Source organism: Mizuhopecten yessoensis, unplaced genomic scaffold (genome assembly GCF_002113885.1).
Source record: "Mizuhopecten yessoensis strain PY_sf001 unplaced genomic scaffold, ASM211388v2 scaffold716165, whole genome shotgun sequence".
Classification (NCBI taxonomy): Eukaryota; Metazoa; Mollusca; class Bivalvia; order Pectinida; family Pectinidae; genus Mizuhopecten; species Mizuhopecten yessoensis.
This window is the reverse complement of record NW_018479980.1, coordinates 42,170-57,547: the sequence shown is the minus strand read 5'-3', so window position 1 is coordinate 57,547 and position 15,378 is coordinate 42,170. Positions and strand designations below refer to the sequence as shown.

The following is a 15,378-nucleotide window of genomic DNA, read 5'->3' as shown; positions in this document are numbered from 1 at the left end:
TGGGTGATAGTAAAGACATACGGGTTATAGTATAGACATAAGGGTAATACGTATAGACACAAGGGTAATAGTATAGACACACGGGTAAAAGTATAGATACACGGGAAATAATATAGACATACGGGTAATAGTATGGACAAACGGTTAATAGTATGGACATACGGGTAATAGTATGGACAAACGGGTAATAGTATAGACGTAAGGGTAATTAGAAAGACATATTAATAGTATGGGCATACGGTTAATAGTCTAGACATACGGGGAACAGACGAGGATTAGTATAGAAATACGGGTAAAATTGTAGACGCATGGGTAATAGTATAGACACACGGGTAATAATGTAGATATAAGGGAATAGTATGTATATATGGATTATAGTATAGACATATGGGTAATAATTTAAACATACAGGTAGCAATATATACATACCAGTAAAGGTATAGACACACGGGTAAAGTATAGACATACGGGTAATATTATATAGACATACGGGTTATAGTGTAGACATACGGGTTTTTGTATACATGTACACCCAAGGGTTATACTATATACATACTGGTAATACTATAGACATATTGGTAATAATAGACAAACGGGTGATAGTATGGACATACGGGTAATAGTATAGACGTAAGGGTAATAATAAAGACATAAAATTTGTACGGGTAATGGTATAGAGTTACGGATAATATAATGAACATACGGGTAATAGTATATACATACGGGTAATAGTATATACATACGGGTTGTAGTATAGACATACGGGCTATAGTATGGACACACTGATTATAGTATAGTCATGCAGTGAACGATGTAGATAGACGGGGAACAGTATAAACATACGGGTATCAGTAAAGACATACGGGAAGAGTATAAACATACGGGAACAGTATATATACGGGTAATAGTCTAGACATACGGGGAACAGTATATATACGGGTTATAGTAAGGAAACACGGGTAATCGTATAGACATAAGGGTAATAGTATAGATATTAGTGTAATAGTATAGACATACGGGTAATAGTATAGAATTACGGGTAACTGTATAGACTTACGGGTAACAGTATAGACATACGGGTAATAGTATAGACATACGGGTAACAGTATTGACTTACGGGTAATAGTATATACTTACGGGTAATAGTACAGACATACGGGTAATATTATAGACTTACGGGTAAGAGTATAGACTTACTGGTAACAGTGTAGACATACGGTAATAGTATAGATATACGGGAAACATTTAAGACATATAGGTAACAGTAAAGATACCTGTCCCTAATGCGTTGAACCAAAGGATCACTGCTGTGATCATCATCTTCGACATTTGCCGAGCCACATACATCTGAAACAAAAACAGTAAAGTTTATTAAATTATGTCCCTGATACACTGTTATCGACCATTCAAACCATTTTTAAACAATTAACGTTATGTGATAAATAGAATATTACATTCGTGTCCATTTCATGTTGAATTTATTAAAATTATTACAATAAAATCATTGAACTCGTTTAATAAATTCAATATGACATGGACACTCATGTAAGATCCTCTATATTTTCCATGACGCATGATAAGGGAAAAGTGGTTGGTTTCATGACTGAAATAGTTTCATGACTACAATATTATGTATTCGTGTAAATGTTCGGTAGTAACATAGACTTGCGTCTTATTAATATGGAAAAAAAAAAAACAGTACCTAAAAATCGTCTTCTTAAAAAATAGATAGCATGAGAAGTAGTATATGAATTAGGTCTACAAACTATGAACACCGATTAAGGTTCCATATGTCGGTAATATTCTCTAGATTTGTTAACGCTAAGTCGATGTCACTCCCGACTATTTACACAGCAAAATTATTTCGGAAAATGCAAATATGTATTAATGTATTTAAGAATTGTTTATTGAACAGTCATATTCATAAACTATGTCGACGTCTCCTCAGATGATGTCGACATATTTTCCATCCTTACTATTATTTTCGTATCTTACATGTAGCGTTTTAAGGAATTTTAAGTATCATTGCTTGTGCAACATCCCACTCCTGCCTTTATAGAGAACAGCCATTAACTTCTTCTAAACCGTCTGCTGTCTTAAGCACTACTATTACTTCGGTCGGGACACAATCTATGTTTATTACATATAGACTATGAACCTTGTTTGGCATCCAACACGTGATCGTACGTCAGTAGTAAGCCATTTTAGCATAAGCGCACTTACATTGTGTCTCCTATATCCTGTTTAAGTGATTTTAAACATTTTAAATGAAGTGATATTGATTCACGCAAACAATGACATAATCTATTGCATGTGCCACTCATTAAACATATTTATTTACTGGCAGCTGTTATATTGCTTTTCTCGTCATGATCAGAATCTACAAATTTACTGATTTTTAGTATATACCTTGTAGTGTTCATTCATCATAGGTTACTAAGTTTGATTCATTTCCGTTCAATGTGCATTTTTGTTTGCAACTAACGAGGGTAATGACTGTTCAGTATAGAAATGATTACATAAAATGATTACTTGATCGCAATATGCAATAACATTTAATTTGATTATTCATGCTATAACTGTATTATTCATGTTTCGATATGGGGTAATTATAGTCTGGTACGGCGGTATGCAATGTAGCCGATTTATGTAAATATACAACGGGTCTATTTAATGACACATATATCGCTACAGAGAAACACAAAAACTGATTGTTTGTGTACCGAGCGAATATTAAGGTAGAGAGTTCAGTATGTTTATCCGATGCTTGTCGTGTTCGTGTAAAATACAATAGGAACCAATAAAATTCAATAATTTTTTACCACAAATTGTAAAAGAATACCTCTTAATAATTTAGAAAGACATAAAAGTGTGTTGAATTACAACACTTTAGCTGTGCCCCTCATTCGGTATCTCGGCGTGACGTTGGGTGTTTGTTTTTGTGTTGCTATAACGGTGAACATGGTAAATTACTAGCCACTTCCTAACGACTCGGATAGGGATAATTTCTCTTTAGCTCCTTCCGTAGAGCGAAAGACTAGTAAGTCAGAGGTCCAGGGTCCATACTACTGGCGGAGGTATTGAAAAATAATAACATATATGTCATGTACATTTGCGCCCATGTAGGCACCGGGATGTATTGACAAAATACTAGAGATACTTTCACAAGAATCGCTATGACCGCCTCGAAATATCGAGACGATTTCACCTCTGGAGGGGGGGGGGTTAGTCACCCTGGTTACATATTAGCTGCTTCTTACCAACTCGGCTAAGCAGAACTATCTTAAACTCCTTAGGTAGAGCGTATGACTAGTAAACCAGAGATCTCTGGTTCGACTCCTGGCGGAGGCAACGGAAAATAAAAACCTTTCTTTCATGTACATTGGCCCGGGATATATTGACACTGATATTGATACTAGAGATACTTTCACAAAAAATGAAATGGTCCCCTGAATACAATGAAGTCGATTCAGGTAATTATATAATTGGTCTATTCAATGTCAAATCTACTGCATCTACAGAGAAACACTAACATTAAATATTTTGTGCCGAGCGAGTATCAAGGTATAGAGTTCGGTATATGTATCCGATGCCTGTCGTTCTCGTGAAAAATACAATAGGAACCGAACAGCCTATCAAATTCACAAACATTTTAAAACAAATTATAATCTTCTAAATAATTGACGAAGACACAAGATATGTCAGGTGTGCTGAATCACAACGCATTAGCTGTTAACAGAGCTAGGCCCCTGATTCGGTGTTTCGGCATGACGTTGGGTTATTAATGTTGTGTTGCTATAACGGTGAGATATGTACATGTCAACATGGTAAATTACTAGCTGCACCTACCGACTGGGCTAGGGAGAATTTCTCTTTTGCTCCTTCCGTAGAGCATAAGACTTGTAAGCCAGAAGTCCCGGGTTGGACTTCTGGCGGAGGCATTGAAATATATTAACCTCTATTTCATGTACATTTGCGCCCATGTAGGGACCTGTGATGTATTGACAATATACTAGAGATACTTTCACAAGAATCGCTATGACCGCCTCGAGATATCGAGACGATTTCTTTCCTGGAGGGGAGTATGTCACCCTGGTAAAATATTAGCTGCTCCTTACCAACTCAGATAGGGAGAAATATCTTAAGCTCCTTCGGTAGAGCGTAAGAATAGTAAGCAAGGGGTCTCGGGTTCGACTCCTGGCGGAGTATTTAGCTGTTACACTGAGCTATGCCACTAATTCGTTGTTTCGGCGTGACGTGCATGTCAATATGGTAGATACCTAGCTGCTACCTACCGACTGGGCTAGGGAGAATTTCTCATTTTCTCCTTCAGTAGAGCGTAAGATTAGTAAACCAGAGGTCTCGGGTTCGACTCCTGGTGGAGTATTTAGCTGTTACACTGAGCTATGCCACTAATTCGTTGTTTCGGCGTGACGTGCATGTCAATATGGTTGATACCTAGCTGCTACCTACCGACTGGGCTAGGGAGAATTTCTCTTTTGCTCCTTCAGTAGAGCGTAAGACTAGTAAGCCAGAGGTCCCGTTTCGACTCCTGGCGGAGGCATTGAAAATAAAAACCTTTTTTTCATGTGCATTGGCGCCTATGTAGGGATTCGGGATATATTGACAAAATACTAGAGATACTTTCACAAGTATTGCAATGATCCCCTGGAATAAAATGTAGTCGATTCAGGTAATGTTATAAGTAGTCTATTCAATGTCAAATCTACTGCATCTACAGAGAAACACTAAAATTGAATATTTTCTGCCGAGCGAGTATCAAGGTATACGGTTTGGTATATTTATCCGATGCCTGTCGTTTTCGTGAAAAATACAATAGGAACCGAACAGCCTATCAAATTCACACACATTTTAAAACAAATTATAATTCTCTAAATAATTGACGAAGACACAAGATATGTCAGGTGTGCTGAATTACATCGCATTAGCTGTTAAACAGAGCTATGCCCCTGATTCGGTGTTTCGGCGTGACTTGCATGTCAATATGGTAGATACCTAGCTGCTACCTACCGCCTGGGCTAGGGAGAATTTCTCTTTTGCTCCTTCCGTAGAGCGTAAGACTAGTAAGTCAGAAGTCTCGGGTTCGACTCCTAGCGGAGTATTTAGCTGTTACACTGAGCTATGCCACTAATTCGTTGTTTCGGCGTGACGTGCATGTCAATATGGTAGATACCTAGCTGTTACCTACCGACTGGGCTAGGGAGAATTTCTCATTTTCTCCTTCAGTAGAGCGTAAGATTAGTAAACCAGAGGTCTCGGGTTCGACTCCTGGCGGGGTATTTAGCTGTTACACTGAGCTATGCCACTAATTCGTTGTTTCGGCGTGACGTGCATGTCAATATGGTAGATACCTAGCTGTTACCTACCGACTGGGCTAGGGAGAATTTCTCATTTTCTCCTTCAGTAGAGCGTAAAACTAGTAAGCCAGAGGTCCCGTTTCGACTCCTGGCGGAGGCATTGAAAATAAAACCCCTTTTTTCATGTGCATTGGCGCCTATGTAGGGATTCGGGATATATTGACAAAATACTAGAGATACTTTCACAAGAATTGCAATGATCCCCTGGAATAAAATGTAGTCGATTCAGGTAATGTTATAAGTAGTCTATTCAATGTCAAATCTACTGCATCTACAGAGAAACACTAAAATTGAATATTTTCTGCCGAGCGAGTATCAAGGTATACGGTTTGGTATATTTATCCGATGCCTGTCGTTCTCGTGAAAAATACAATAGGAACCGAACAGCCTATCAAATTCACAAACATTTTAAAACAAATTATAATTCTCTAAATAATTGACGAAGACACAAGATATGTCAGGTGTGCTGAATTACATCGCATTAGCTGTTAAACAGAGCTATGCCCCTGATTCGGTGTTTCGGCGTGACGTTGGGTTATTAATGTTGTGTTGCTCTAACGGTGAGATATGAACATGTCAACATGGTAAATTACTAGCTGCACCTACCGACTGGGCTAGGGAGAATTTCTCTTTTGCTCCTTCCGTAGAGCGTAAGACTAGTAAACCAGAAGTCTCGAGTTCGACTCCTAGCGGAGTATTTAGCTGTTACACTGAGCTATGCCACTAATTCGGTGTTTCGATGCCTGTCGTTCTCGTGAAAAATACAATAGGAACCGAACAGCCTATCAAATTCACAAACATTTTAAAACAAATTATAATTCTCTAAATAATTGACGAAGACACAAGATATGTCAGGTGTGATGAATTACATCGCATTAGCTGTTAAACAGAGCTATGCCCCTGCTTCGGTGTTTCGGCGTGACGTGCATGTCAATATGGAAGAAACATAGCTGTTACCTACCGACTGGGCGAGGGTGAATTTCTCATTTTCTCCTTCAGTAGAGCGTAAGACTAGTAAGCCAGAAGTCCCGGGTTCGACTCCTGGCGGAGGCATTGACATATAATAACCTCTATTCCATGTACATTTGCGCGCATGTAGGGACCTGTGATGTATTGACAATATACTGGAGATACTTTCACAAGAATCGCTATGACTGCCTCGAGATATCGAGACGATTTCTTTCCTGGAGGGGGAGTATGTCACCCTGGTAAAATACAAGCTGCTCCTTACCAACTCGGATAGGGAGAAATATCTTAAGCTCCTTCGGTAGAGCGTAAGAATAGTAAGCAAGGGGTCTCGGGTTCGACTCCTGGCGGAGTATTTAGCTGTTACACTGAGCTATGCCACTAATTCGTTGTTTCGGCGTGACGTGCATGTCAATATGGTAGATACCTAGCTGCTACCTACCGACTGCGCTAGGGAGAATTTCTCTTTTGCTCCTTCAGTAGAGCGTAAGACTAGTAAGCCAGAGGTCCCGTTTCGACTCCTGGCGGAGGCATTGAAAATAAAAACCTTTTTTTCATGTGCATTGGCGCCTATGTAGGGATTCGGGATATATTGACAAAATACTAGAGATACTTTCACAAGAATTGCAATGATCCCCTGGAATAAAATGTAGTCGATTCAGGTAATGTTATAAGTAGTCTATTCAATGTCAAATCTACTGCATCTACAGAGAAACACTAAAATTGAATATTTTGTGCCGAGCGAGTATCAAGGTATACGGTTTGGTATATTTATCCGATGCCTGTCGTTCTCGTGAAAAATACAATAGGAACCGAACAGCCTATCAAATTCACAAACATTTTAAAACAAATTATAATCTTCTAAATAATTGACGAAGACACAAGATATGTCAGGTGTGCTGAATCACAGCGCATTAGCTTTTAAACAGAGCTATGCCCCTGATTCGGTGTTTCGGCGTGAGGTTGGGTTATTAATGTTGTGTTGCTATAACGGTGAGATATGAACATGTCAACATGGTAAATTACTAGCTGCACCTACTGACTCGGCCAGGGAGAATTTCTCTTTTGCTCCTTCAGTAGAGCGTAATACTAGTAAGCCAGAAGTCCCGGGTTCGACTCCTGGCGGAGGTATTGAAAAATGATAAACTCTTTTTTCATGTACATTGTCGCCTATGTAAGCACCGGGATTTATAGACAAAATACTAGAGATGCTTTCACAAGGATTGCTATGACCGCCTCGAAATATCGAGGCGATTTCTTTCCGAGAGAGGAAGTATGTCACCCTGATAAAACAATAGCTGCTTCCTGCCGTCTCTGTTAGGGAGACTTCCTCTTAAGCTCTTTCGATAGAACGGTAGAATAGTCAGCCATGGGTCCCGGGTTCGACTCCTGGCGGAGGTATTGAAAAATAATAACCTCTATTTCATGTATATTTTTACCTATTTAAGTATGTGACGACCATAAAACGTTATATGGTCGTCACATACTTCAATAGTATAAAGCCACTGTAACGTTTTCTGGTCGTCACATACGATCATCACATCAGGTCCGTGATGATCTGCTCAAGAACAAGGAAACAATTAATTGTCTCAAATTGATCTTTTATTACTATTTCTACGTTGACATATTCAAATCATATAAGTGAATTAGGTTTATTGGTAAATTACCAGTGACCATGGTGTAGATCTAGACCAGACCACACGGTTGAGAACTTGGTACTTGGTACCACTTGGTGCGGTATTTACTTAGTGCTGACACCTGGTAGCTACCAAGTACCAGATAACCCTCTACCAGAGCTACTTGGTACACCGGTACATGTACATGTAGACTTCCATGTAGACTTAAGCAAATCAATACAACCACACCCTAATTCAAGGTTCTGGGTGGTGGCCTGACTCCAACCCAATGGTCACTGGTAGCTAAAACTGCAGTGACATACCATTATGTGGGCTTGTGTCATGGAGGTTGTGTTGATGTTTTGTCTCTGCTCTCCTTCTCTAATCTGCCCGTCAGGGTAGCACACCAGCAGGTATATACTATACATGGATTAAGTATGTGTCTATTCATGTCTATGAATAACGCAATATTTCATGTCTATGTCTGATATCTAATGTAAGCCCTTATGAACTTGAGGGTGGACATATGACCCGGTTGTCATGTTCCTTGCCATATGCCATGTGGCTACACCTCTACCAATGGTTACATCTCTGCCATGTGGCTACATCTCTGTCATAGTATTTGCCCTCTGCCATGTAGCTACAACTCTATGTGGCTACATCTCTGTCATGTGGCTACGTCTCTGTCATGTGGCTAAAACACTGCCATGTGGCTACATCTCTGCCGTGTTGCTACACCTCTTCCATGTGGCTACAACTCTACCATGTGGCTACATCTCTGTCATGTGGCTTTAACACTGCCATGTGGCTATATCTCTGCCATGTGACTACACCTCTGCCATGTAGCTACACCTTTGTCATATGCCTTGCCCTCTGTCATGTGCTAAACCTCTGCCATGTAGATACAAACCTGCCATGTGGCTACAACTCTGTCATTGGGATATATCTCTACCATGGGGCTACACCTATGTTCTGCGGCTTCACATTTGCCATGTGACTACACATCAGTCATGTACTTCACCCCTGCCATGTGGCTATACCACTGTCATGTTTCTTACCACTGTCATGTGGCTGCATCTGCCATATGCTACACCTCATCATGTCCGTTGCCCTCTGCCATGGGGCTACACCTCTATCATGGGGTTACACCTATGTCATTTTATTTCCACTCTGTCATGTGGCTACACCTCACCATTTCCGTTGCCCTCTGCCATGTGGCTACATTTCTGTAATGTGGCTACAACACTGCCATGTGGCTACACCTCTGCCATGTAACTACACCTTTGTCATGTGCCTTGCCCTCTGTCATGGGCTAAACCTCTGCCATGTAGATACAAATCTGCCATGTGGCTACAACTCTGTCATTTGACTATATCTCTGCCATGTGGCTACACCACTGACATGTCGCTACACCTATATCATTTTTTTGCACTCTGTCATGCGGCTTCACCTTTGCCATGTGGCTACACCTCTGTCATGTTCCTTGTCCTCTGCCATGTGGCGACACCTCTGTCATATTTCTTGCCCTCTACAACTTGTGGCTACAACTCTGTCATATGGCTACAACTTATATTGATCCTTGCCCTCTGCCACGTGGCGACACCTCTGCCATGTTCATTGCCCTTTGCCATGTGGCTACGCCTCTGTTATGAGGCTACAACTCAAGCATGTTTATTGCCCTTTGACATGTGGCTACATATCTGCCATGTGGCTACATTACTTCTCTGTGGCTACACCACTGTCATGTGGCTACACCTCTGACAAGTGGCTAGACCTCTGTTATGTAACTACACCTTTGTCATGTTCCTTGCCCTTTGTCATGTGGCTACACCTAAACCGTGTGGTTACACCTCTGTCATGTGGCTACACCTCTGTCATGTTCCATGCTATCTGCCATGTTCCATGCTCTCTGCCATGTTGCTACACCTCTGCCATGTGTGATACACCACTTTTCTGTGGCTACACCACTGTCATGTGGCTACACCTCTGACAGGTGGTTATACCTCTGTTATGTTCCTTGCCCTCTGCCATGTAACTACACATTTGTCATGTTACTTGCCCTTTGCCAAATGGCTACACCTCTACCGTGTGGTTACACCTCTGTCATGTTTGTTGCCCTTTGCTATGTGGATACACCTCTGTCATGTTGCTACAACTCAGCCATGTGGATACACCTCGTCCCTGTGACTACACCACTGTCATGGGCTTACAAGTACACCTCTGGCATGTGGCTACACCTCTGTCTTGTGGCTACACCTGTGCCATTTGGCTAAACCCCTGTTATGTGGCTACTCCTCTTCCATGAGACTAGTCTTCTGTCATATTCCTAGATTTATGTCATGTTCCTAGATCTACATGTAGCAGTACCTCTGACATGTTTGAAATGTCTTTAACGTATACCATTGTGTTTCGCCTTTGACATGTCGCAATGTTTCATGCATATGTCTTATATTTAACTGAGACCCTTGTAACCTTGAGAGTGGGACAATGACATTCATTTGAACAATCACGATAGTCTGATTCATTTAAATAAACTTGATACTTTAACACTTTATCCAAGCATAGAACTTGACAAACATCATCACCATAAGTTTCTTGTGTTTTTTTAAAGGAAGTCGTCTAAATGGTTAGAAAAAAAAGCTGCAATTGTCATTGAAAGTTGGTGGAGGTCATTCATTTGAACGAATGGTATACGTAGCACTTCATATGCATCAATGCGTTCCTGGCCAAATATCATCACCGTAAATCTCTTAGTTAATCAGAAGAATTAAGCTTAAGTTTTTAACAAATCTATAACATTGGAAGTAGGTCAACATAATCCAGTTGAAAATTATCTATATTCCTTTATCCAAACACCCTACAGATCAGATATGAATATCCTAGGAATTTTGTTATTCAGTAAAAGTCATTTTAATGGGGTTTTTTATGCATTTTGTCCCTGTGACCTTACCATTTGGTCGAGGTCCATTTTTACCCTATTTTGGTCTTTCACACTAACATTTTACTGGCCGAATATCATCACCCCGAGTCTTTTTTTGTTAATTGTAAGAAAAATAATATATTACATTAAATATTTTAATCCCTGTGACCTTACCAATGAACAAACCTTATAGCCATTTCTCCCAGTTTGCTTTGCTCAAAAAGTATAACTATATGCCTATTAGGTTGTTCAAAAGTAGATGTGTGTTCCAGACAGACGGACTATGGTCAGAGTCCGGGAGGACAGACGCGACACCATACGTACAACTCACCTGGCCCCTTCGGGAATTTTCAAATTAATACAGTTTTACACACCGTAAGTGGTTCAAGTACATTTGCTGTCTCCCTTACATAAAAAGGTTCACACTTACCTCAATCAATCTTCAGTGTTCCTTCAATAAATGGTCAGATTTGTCTGGCACATATCAAAACAAAATATTTCCTGAAATGCACAAGTGTAATCCATTACATGATCTAGGCTAACACCTGCTATTTTCACCTTCACAATCTAATCAAACACTTGTTTGCGCATGTCCGCTAATAATCAATCATAATGCGAATCAGTATTGCAGTGACATACGTAATTCAAAAGTATGCGCTGATTGAAATACTAGTTATTCAGGGCGAAGTGGTTAAATAATATATCCTAAAGGGAAAAACAATGCAGGATAAATGTTTATTACATTTTAAAGAATGTAAACGTTGTTTTGTATAAGATGTCCATACGGCTGTTAAGAATCATCTTTCATTAAAAAATACCAAAATTTCTGTAGTTACTGAACCAAAGTTTTTAGGAATTGCAGTTCATAGGAAGGTACCGTTAATATTGGAAATTGAAATCTGATGATACATTAGTCTCTGGTATCTTACATCCGTTAAATGCGATTACACACTACAACAGATCCCTCCACCCCAGTGTCGTATAGCGTATGTCATTTGAATAGTAATGCTTTCATCATGTCGTAAATAGTCAGTGTCGTATAGCGGATGTCATATAAGATATCTCACTTTGAGAATGTCGTAAATAGTCAGTGTCGTATACCGGATGTCATTTAAATAGTAATGCTTTCATCATGTCGTAAATAGTCAGTGTCGTATAGCGGATGTCATATAAATAATCTCACTTTGAGAATGTCGTAAATAGTCTGTATCGTATAGCGAATGTCGTTTAAATAGTATTGCGTTAAGAATGTCGTTTAAATATTCTCGGTTTAATCATGTCGTAAATAGTCGGTGTCGTACCGCGGATGTCATTTAAATAGTATTGCGTTAAGAATGTCGTAAAATGTCAGTGTCGATTAGCGGATGTCTTTAAAAAACAATCACTTTAAGAATGTCGAAAATGTCATTGTCGTATAGCGAATGTCATTTTAATAGTATCGCGTTAATTATTTTTCGTACATAAGTCGGTGTCGTAGAACGGATGTCATTTAAATATTCTCGGTTTAATCATGTCGTAGATAGTCGGTGTCGTATGGCGGATGTCAACAACACTGGATATAATTTTGTAACTCCCTCAACGATAAAACAAACACTTAACTCGTTTGGGATAAAATAAAAGCCATTCAATGCATCCCTCCAAAAGAAATGCCCATATTAGGGGGAAATGCAAAAGGCAAAACCAACATGGAAAAAGAAAACATCCTTGCGTCACAATTCCAAAAAGCTAGTAGCAATCAAAATTGTACTGAAGAATTCCTAGAAAATAAAATTGCAGACGTCGGTACAAATGATACATATTTAAATACTCCATTTAATTTAGACGAATATAAAAACGCCATAAAATCTAAAAAAAAAAAAAGTACATCACCAGGTATAGACAATCTTTCATATACCATCTTAAAACATTGTCCCAAAATAGTCGATAATATAATCCTGGATTTAATAAATACTATTTGGCAATCAAGAACATACCCACTATCGTAGAGTAAAGCGGTTATAATTCCCATACTTAAACCAGGGAAAGATCAAGAAAATCCCGCCTCCTATAGACCTATACCTCGTTAACATCTCATTTATGTAAAACCATGGAAACCATGATTAACCACTGATTAAAATATTATTTAGAAATAAGCAACTTACATAGTGAAAATCAAAGCGGATTCCGCAACCATAGATCCACCCTAGATTCGTTAGCTAAAATAACACCAGAAATTAAAACAACATTAAGTAAAAATCACCACACTCTAGCAGTATTTCTAGATTTAGAAAAGGCATACGACCTCATATGGCACGAGGGGTTGCTACTACCATTAAAGGAAATAGGTATAACAGGTAACATCTTAAAATTTATTGTGCATTTTATGAATAACAGAAAATTCAGGTAAGGGTAAATAATGAACTCTCAGAGGAAAAAACTATGGAAAATGGAGTCCCTCAAGGCAGTGTTGTCTCCCCTACACTATTCAACGGCGATGTCTTTATTAACAAATTAGATTAACACTTAAAAAAGCTAGAAAAGAAAACTAAGATATCAAGAATAGGACAATTTGTTGACGACACTAGTATATGGAATAGTAATAACGGTATAACAAATAATGCGAAAGTAATACAAAAAACACCCAATGCCATACAAGATTGGTCCGACAAGTGGGGATTCAAAATTTCGAAAGAAAAGACAGTTGCCGTGTCTTTTTCAAAAAGGAATCTCTACCTAGGTAAGACCCGCATACAATATCTTAAAAAAAGAAGATATTTGGGCCTAATATTCGACCAAAAGATATCATGGATAGCATACCACATATAAATACTATAAAAGATAGATGTAAAAACGCACTTAATACATTAATGTATAGATTAGGATCAAACAAACAAACCCTGCTAACTATATATAAAGCACTAATTCGATCTTAAACAGACTGCGGATGTCAAATTTACAACTCAGCCTCTGACGATGCTCTAAACTCCCTAGACATTATACAACATAATGCTCTTAAAATAGCAACAGGAGCAATCAAAAATACCCCTTCCATAAGTCTTCTAGCTGAATCCCGAGAAATGCCTCTTAAATTAAGAAGAGAAAAACTCATCCTTAAATATTGGGCTAGAACCCAAACATAAGGACCAGAATTTCCGCCAAATCAAATTGCCACAGCAGTTAAATATAAAATATATAGAAACAAAATAAAAAAAAACATAAAAAAAATCCCTAAAATCATAGAGTTAATCAATTAGTAAAAGAAAATAAATTGGACAACATTAAAATAGATCAATCACACCCTAATCCAACTCCACCCAAGTTAATCAACGATCCTACAGTTAGCTTAGAAAACTTTAAATAGCACAAATAAAAAAGAAAATCCTGTAGGTGCACTAGCGATAATAGAAGACAAATTTTAAAAAATGACCAAATATTATACTGATGGGTCTAAAAATCCAAATAGGACTAGGTATTTACTCTTAGGAGGACAAAATAGAATTATCCATGAGAATTACCGATAATAGCTCAGAATACACTAGCGAAATCATAGCTATAGGATTAGCTCTAAGAATCATAGATCTCAATAAACCGCCAGGCGGCGCTGTTATCTTAACAGACAGTCTCTCATCACTACAATCTATACCAACAAGGAATAGCACCAGAAATACAACTCTACACTCAATACTCAATTCGGTCAATATCTTAGAAAAACAGGGTATAGATATTCTATTCAATCAAACTTTAAAACATAAAATGATAAATAGATCTAACAAAAGAAGAAGTATACTCGCTAATCAACAAATCAATTGAGAATAAATGGAGAAATATATGGAAAGAAATTAACAACAACAACAACAACCTTAGAAATATCATTCAAGAACCAGTTAAAAAACCTAAACTATACGGCTACAGTAAATCGGAAGATATTGTGATAACAAGATTTAGACTGGGTAAAACAAAATTAGAAATTAAAATCAGCATTATGACAAAAGATATAGAAATACGTACTAAAATTGTCATTTCGCTAGAGTCGTGGACCTGAGACCATTGGTCAAGGGGAAATAACTTATATGAATTTTTTCACTTTTTTCTATAAACATGAATTATCTCTTAAAATTTTCATTATGAAAATTACCGAATAAGGAAACGCCCTTTACTATGCCTCTTCCATTTATGTCTATTGGTACCAGATTCTCATAACCTTAAAAATATAAAATCACTTATTCTAAAAATCATCAAGCACAATAATACACCCTGGATCCCAAGTCTTTTCTAAGGAAATAAATGAATTCTCCTTTTCCTTTTCATCAAATATAAATCTGCTTCCATGAACTGTTTAAGATATACATACAAATAAGTCCTCTTGTTCCATCGGCGTGACTTAACTTAAGTTGACGCAAGTATGAGGAGAAGGCCAGGTGTGCTTCTGGACTTAAAGTACGATAGGTAAGGAATTTTAGGAATAATTAATTCTGAGTTGATACAACGAGATTTAATTATTTGTCACAAAACAGTAGTC

General features: G+C 38.2%; 1 protein-coding gene across 1 annotated transcript in view; it reads right to left on the bottom strand.

Moving 5' to 3' along the window:
* The window catches only part of LOC110441914, a gene marked incomplete at its 3' end in the record, with an annotated part of 187,799 nt that extends 176,369 nt beyond the window's left edge, over window positions 1-11,430 (bottom strand). Inside the window, exon 1 of the mRNA XM_021485220.1 lies at window positions 11,311-11,430. The remainder of the gene's footprint in view (window positions 1-11,310) is intronic.
* Between the last annotated feature and the right edge of the window lie 3,948 nt (window positions 11,431-15,378).